The sequence below is a fragment of the Cucumis melo genome, chromosome 6, assembly GCF_025177605.1.
Source record: "Cucumis melo cultivar AY chromosome 6, USDA_Cmelo_AY_1.0, whole genome shotgun sequence".
Taxonomy (NCBI): Eukaryota; Viridiplantae; Streptophyta; class Magnoliopsida; order Cucurbitales; family Cucurbitaceae; genus Cucumis; species Cucumis melo.
This window is the reverse complement of record NC_066862.1, coordinates 33770460-33778072: the sequence shown is the minus strand read 5'-3', so window position 1 is coordinate 33778072 and position 7613 is coordinate 33770460. Positions and strand designations below refer to the sequence as shown.

General features: G+C 33.0%; 1 pseudogene; it reads left to right on the top strand.

Annotated features, from left to right (window-relative positions):
* The first annotated feature begins 4303 nt into the window (after positions 1–4303).
* On the top strand, positions 4304–5775 carry LOC127149749 (40S ribosomal protein S27-2-like; annotated as a pseudogene).
* The last annotated feature ends 1838 nt before the right edge of the window (positions 5776–7613 follow it).

Below are 7613 nucleotides of genomic sequence, written 5' to 3'. Positions count from 1 at the left end.
TGGGAAAAATCCAAGATTACATCTAAAAAATTTAACCAACTGAACCTTTAAAGAAGCTCCAATTAGATCCAAAATTAAATTAATAAAATATTAATTTAATTACCTTGACTTACCAAACTGACCAAATGGAGGTTGAAAAATTATCTTATCCTTGATGGGAAAAAGTTCATCACTTTAAATTCTCAAGCTTTCCAAAGAGACCAATCTTAACTACAACTGGTGAGGCGGCGGCGAAAGGTTATCTTAGATAAAAAGATAAACAACCTTTTTCTTTTTCCTTTACTTTCTAACTTAAGCATTCCAATGCTATTTATAGACCTAAATAATAAGAATAATATACGTATAATTATTAAATCTCCAACAAACTTTCCACCCTCACAATTTAATTAAATAACATCCATAATTATTCAATTAAATTCAACTTCAACAACACTAAAAATCCAGAACTTTACTTAATCCTCTTAACCTACCATTTAATCAAAAACTCAACAAACACCACATGCCAAAACCTCTAATTAATTAAATATTCATCCAACAAATATTTAATTAATTTCAATTCCTACATAAATCAAATAATTCTCATTAAATTAAATGAATTCAAAATAACGCCCAATAAATTAAATCTAATTAAACAAAATTAAGATAATTAACTCCAAAAATATCTTAATTTTTGGAGCGTTACAACATGAGTAATCCAAGGAAGCAGCACTTGGAAGCAGTAAACTGGATTTTTACAGAGGAACAACTGATTATGTTCTACATTTTAAAAGGTCAGATTTCAAACTGCAAAGATATGTTGATGCTGATATGACAGATGATATAGATGGCAGGAAAAGTACTATCAGGTATATTATTACTTTGCATAATACTACTATTAGCTAGATTTCTAGATGGTAGAAAATAGTAGCTCTTTAATTTCTACTATAAAAGTTGAGTATGTTGCAGTTACTGAGGCAAGTAAGAAGTGGATATGGCTTCAATCGTTTTTAGAAGAACGTGGCTTGAAATTGGGAAGAGGAATGTTACATTGTGACAGTCAAAGTGCTATTCATTTAGCAAAGAATCTAGTGTTTCATTCGAGAACAAAACACATACAGGTTGTAATCGGTCGTGCACCCGTTTTGATCATTGGCACTTTAGTTTTTGCTCGTTGTGACTAATTTAGATTTATTTGTTTTCAATTTTTATCATGCAAATGTGGTCAATTTTGTGTTCAGTACTTAATGAAAAAAAAAACACATTTTTCGTCCTATTAGTACTATTGGGTTTTTGTCAAAAAGATTTTATGAGATTATCTTTTATTAATGAGTTTTTTAATCCCAAAAAGATAAAAGATCTTCCTTTATTTTAGGAATCTTGTATCAATATCTTTTTTATAGTATACCTAAGGAAATATATATATATATATATATATATATATATATATATATATATATATATATATATATATATATATATATATATATACTACAAAACTTGTGGGTTCTATGACAACTGATGGAATGGTAAGCTCTTGCAGAAGATTAGCCGAGTGTATTATCGCAGAAGCTACAAGCGTAATGAAGGTAGCGCGACTTATTATCTATGGTATCAACATGTTGACTTGTGATGAATTAAAGAAGAGTAATGTGAAAGATGAAGTAGTGATCAAAGAGGTCACCTTAAACTCAGGGGGAGTATGAAAACTTCGTCAAGTAGATTCGCTCATATGTTCATAGGGAGCCTGAAGTCTTAAGCTATTAAGCATATTAAAATAGTCATATATTTAAGTAGAGATCACTTGTTGTATTGATGTATATTGACTATTGTGAATCTTAATAATATTACTCATCTGAGCTGTGTGCAGCTCCTCAAACGTAAGCAATATTTGTCAAACTAGGTTACCAAAGTTCTCTGTGTTATTTTCTTCTATTGTTCCTCTAGTTATTACAACATTTAGATACTTTAAAATTAACTAAAGGTTTATTTGATTATCTCATACCGTTTTTAAAGTACTGTTCTGTAACGACCCAAACTTTTAAATTAAGTTAAGGTCATTACTCGAAAGATAGACATCAAATGACACTTTTTTTTAAGAAGATAACTAAAATCATTATAAAATTAATATCAAGATGTTCAAAAAACATATGATTAACAAAATTAATAAAATAATTTGATAACGTGACTCGTGGGTTCTAACAATTTTAAAGAACTAAAAACAAATATATAGGACAAAATCTTAAGTAAAATGGTTAAAGTTTAAAATACTGAAAAACATGTAAATAGACGCGGAAGCTAACTGTGTCTCCATATGGCATGTCATGAATCACTTCATGTCGCTCGCCAACTTCTCAAGTTCTCTACCTTAGCCTGAAATATTAAACATAGGAAATGGTGAGTATATAATTATACTCAGTAAGGGACCCACTACTAGTCCCGCTAGATGATCTGTTAACTTTTCATTAGAAACATAAATGTAGCATCGTGTGTCCAACGGAGCACACCTGAGTGAGTGAGACCGTACGAACACTCCTAAATCGTGCGAGCGATCCCATGGGGACACCTCTAGTCGTGCAAGTAATCGTAGGTACACACTCCATAATATATATGTAATACGTAGGTGCACTCCTAATCGTGCGAGTGGTCCCATTAAAACACCCTTAGTCGTGCGAGCGACCCCGTATACATAATATAAATGTCCCCTAACCGTACACGTGATCTGTAGATACACCCCTAAATCGTGCGAGTGATCCCGTAGGAACACCCCTAGTCGTGCGAGTGACCCTATGGATAGGATCACGATACAAGTGGAGTAAGAAACTTATCATATAAAGTTAACAGACACACCATAAACCAAAAGCATGTGACAACATCATAAGCATCCTAACATAACATGAATATTAATCGTAACGTCCTTAAGCATGTGGTTAACATATCATGTATCAATAATAATCATAAACATAACAGTCAGCATTAACAACCTATCATCAGTCAACACCATCAACTTAACCTCAATCATATTCTATAGCATCGCATTATGCATCTTAGCTACCCTCAATTGCATAATCGTAAATACATGCAGTCTCTTAAATTTAGTTCAAAGGTCCAGTAGTAGAGTCTCTTACCTTGAGATTTGTTAAACGTTTAATTCCTATCCAGCACAGTCCAAGCTTTCCAATAACCAAACCCCAAAGTTGAGGTTGAAACCTTATTGGAAAAAAAAAATCCACACATTATTTTTTCAAAGTGTTGTCCAAATGAACCAAGGGTAAAATAGTGCGAAAAAGTACCAAAAATAAGCTTGCGGCTCAAGATGGCTTAGATAGAGAGGAACCAGCTCGACTGAGGCAGGAAAACGGCTCGGATAGAGGCAGAAACGGCTGGGCGCTCAGCTCGATGCTACAGGTGGCTCGGGTCTGTGGCTTGGGTAATGGACGCACGAGCTGGAGCTTGCGCACGCAGCTCGGTGACTAGGGGACGCTCGGACTCCACACGCATGACTTGCAACCGATGGACCGGTGGGCAGACAACTCGGCTACGCAACAAGCCGTGACAGAAAAATGGATGACCGGAGAGTGAAGGCGAGAAGACGGCTGACGCAAAAAGTCGACGGCTTGCGGAGAAGAGAATCAGCTTGACGGTCGACGATCGATAGACACAGCAGTCGACGGTCAGAAATTGGGTAGATGATGGAGATCGACTGGGTGACAATGGAGTGCATGGCTTCCGATGGTGAAGAGTGGTGAAGGGGGCGCGACATTTAGAGGGCGTTTGGGCGGCAGATTAACACTGTGGAGTTAGGGTTACTTAACCCTAACCCACGTTTGGTACTCGGGTTATGGAAACCCTAGTTTTAGGGTTTCCATAAACCCGGTTTTATCCCTGCCCCTTCCAAATTAAATCTACTAAAAACTCTTCTTCAACCCGTGTTTACGCTCTCCTCAACGTCTTCAACTTCTCTTCGATTCTCTACTCTCTCCTCAATCCGTCTTCAACTTCTCTTCGATTCTCTTCTTCTTTCAGTTCCGATTTCGTTTCTTATTCTTTCTATTCTCTTCCATTTTCAATTTGTGTCGATTCCTTGAACAGAAGTTCGGCAGGTATAATTAAATAAATTTGATTTTCCTTTTCGTTCTCCTCTGTCTTCCTTTCCTTCCTTCAGTTCTTCAGGTTTGCTTCTAATTTCTCTTGAATTTGTTTGTAAACGTTCTTCGTCACCCTCTGTCAAAATTGGTTGATGGATTCTGTTTTGTAGTAGAAATTAGAGGAGAATTTCGTGTTTTAGGGTTTTTTTAATTTAAAAAGTTACTTTATGTTCACTAGGATGGAGTTCAATTGTTGTTACTTCTTTATTGTTTATTTCGTATTTATGGTGAGTTCTCATTCCTCTTCTACTCGATTTATTCTATTCTGTTCTCTTTTGGATATGTTCTTTTCCATGTTTGTTTCTCCCAAATTGTATGAATGCTTAGTTTAATGTATTTAGGTGTATTTTAAGCTATGGGTTTTTTACTTTATACTCTCTTAAATGATGGATTTGTATTTTGGCAGAAGAAATGATACATTTCAATCCTTTGTTTACGTTTAAACTTATGGTTGTCTTTTGGGGTTTTTTGTTTTCTGATTTAATTTTTCTTTGAATGAATGTTTGATGATTGAGAATCATGTGAATGATATTTTGGGAGACGGGTATTGTAGGAAATTAGTGGCATACTATGTTTTATAACGTGAGTTGAGAATAAAGGGGATTCTTCTAATTTTTAAATAAAAAGTTGGAACCCTACAGTGAAATTTGAATGGAATTATGCACAAAAATTTCAAACATTGAAGTTATAAACATTCAAACACATGCTGGCGCTTATTGATTTTTTAGAATTGCAAACAAATGGAATGTTCTTAATTGTGTTCAAGCTTCCAAGTGTAGCAGATACTATTTGTTGATTTTGTTGTTTTGCTATAGTCCCTTTCTTATTAATCTAATGTTAGTTTTTGTTCCAATGTCTGTGGCCTTGAAAAGGCGAATCGGGTTGTTGACTCTGGAGTTGCTGAAATGAGATGTTTTGTTTTTGTATCTACAGGTTCTTCAAAACGATATTGATTTATTGTTGAGTTAGAGAAGAGGAAGCACAAGCTCAAGCGTCTTGTGCAATCACCCAACTCCTTCATGGTATTCTTTTTCTTCTATTTCCTTTCCATGCCATTTTTTGTGACTGTTCAAATTTTGCACATCAATCTAGTGTTGTATCACCAAGTTCTCTTTGTTCAGTAGTTAATGTTTCTGTTTTTGACTTGATTTCCATAATATTATGAGATCCTTACAATACTGCTTTAATTGTCATATGTTGACGATTTGAAGGACGTCAAGTGCCAAGGATGTTTCAACATGTAAGTTCCATCACTTGTCACTAGTTCAATATATTTGCAACTCTTTTGGATTCTGCTTGAAGATGATGTAGATTGAAATTTCTGATGACGATTGTTTTGGTCAATAAAATGCAGTACCGTTGTCTTCAGCCACTCTCAAATTGTTGTGGTATGCGCTAATTGTCGAACAGTCTTATGCCAGCCGATGGGAGGATGTGCTAGACTCACCGAATGGTGTTCTTTAAGGAGAAAGGGTGATTGATGATACGGTGGATGGCTTCCTTCCTTCAATAGCTCAACTTAGTTTTTTCTTTTTTAAAAGTGTAGATTGATATGTCAAGAGTAAGTGGGTGGTTATCATAGAATTACCCATCTGGTCGCTGTGTATTGAATTTTTAGATGCATTTAGTAAAAGATTAACTTTCTTTTATCAACTCTTTATTGTGCACTATTTTAATTTGCATGAGTATCTTCCAATGGTCAACTTGCATATGTTTTCCTTCTGTATCCCTTCACTTCGGTTTAAAAATCTTTAGGCGAATAGTAATAATTCGAACATTATGGCGACGTAATAAGTAAAAACAAATGTACAATATATCGCTAATTACAAATATATGCAATAAGTAGTTTGTAATTGTAAACAATGACTTTAAATAAAATTACTACAATTTTTTAACAAATTATTTCGAAATTTGTCAATTGTATTTAATAATATAATAACATTACACATAGAAAAGACGGATTGTAATTGTAATAAATTTATCACAATATGTTCACAAATTTATTTTAATTTCGGCAACTGTATGTATTAATTTAATAACGTTACACATACAACAAATAAAATAGGAGAATAAGACGGATTCGAGGATTTCGTAAAAAAATATGCAATAATTTTTTTATGATATTTACAATTTAATTTAAAAATATTATACCACATAAAAAATTAATTAACCCAACCCATTTAACAATTTTCCCAAATAAAATTTATCACAAAATCCACATAAACCTACCCACCTAACCCTTCCCCCAAACACATTTTATCATAAAATTCCCATAAAACTACCCACCTAACCCTTCCCCCAAACACATCTTATCATAAAATCCCCATTAATGCTCCCCACCTAACCCTTCCCCCAAACACATTTTATCATAAAATCCCCATTAACTCTTCCCACCTAACCCTTCCCCCAAACACATATTATCATAAAACTACCTTTTTAAACCCTTCCCCCAAATAAGGGTTATGATAAAACTAGGTTTAACTTAACACTAGTTTTATCTTAACACTAACCCTTCCCTAAATCAACCCTTCCCCCAAACGCACCCTTAGGGTTTTTTTTTCTTTCTAAAGAGGAGGAAGATGATGATGGCACGTAAAACAAGGTATTTATAATAATAATAATACCACTATTATTATTATTTCTCTTTCCTTTCCCAAATATCTTCCTTTTTCTTTTTAAACTGTCTCCCAAAACAAATATTCTCTCTCTTCATTTAAAACCCTACATCCAATCAAACTTTTTCTTTCTTCTCATAATTATCTCTTAATAAATAATAATTATATTTTCCATTATGTAATTATTACTTTAAATTTATTTTTCTTTCTCTACAATATCTTTCTCTAAAATAATACTCTTCAAATAAATCTCTTTATCTTCTTTCAACAATACAATATATTTCCTAAAATAATTATATTTCATCTAATATAATTATCTTAATCTTTTTTTCCAAAATATCACATCTCTCCCTTAACAAAATTTATTATTATCCTTTTCATTTTCCATAATAGTTATATGTATATAAATCCATATATACATAAAATTTCCAAATCTCTAAAAACTCACTCCGCCAATTTAATTAAATAAGCACCCAAAATTTTTAATTAAACTCCAATTTCTATGGAATAACTAATAAATCTTTAAAATAACATCCATTATTTGGAACCTCATTAAACAAAACTAAGATAAATAATTCCAAAAAAATTTCTTAATTTTCGGGGCGTTACATGTTCTTGATGGGACCAGTTATCTTACCTCAGCCCATCAAATGAAAAGTTTTTTAATTGGACGCATACTATGACGAAAAGTTTTTTATTGAATAACCTTAATAACAACTTTACTATATAAATATAATATGTTTATTATTTACAAACCACAAGTTTTAGGACATAAAACTAAAAGTTATTCTATAGACGTACTCTTACCCTCTCTGGATGCAACTATTTAGAAAATTTTATTTGAAGAAAAACGAGTTGCCCTCCAAACAATTAG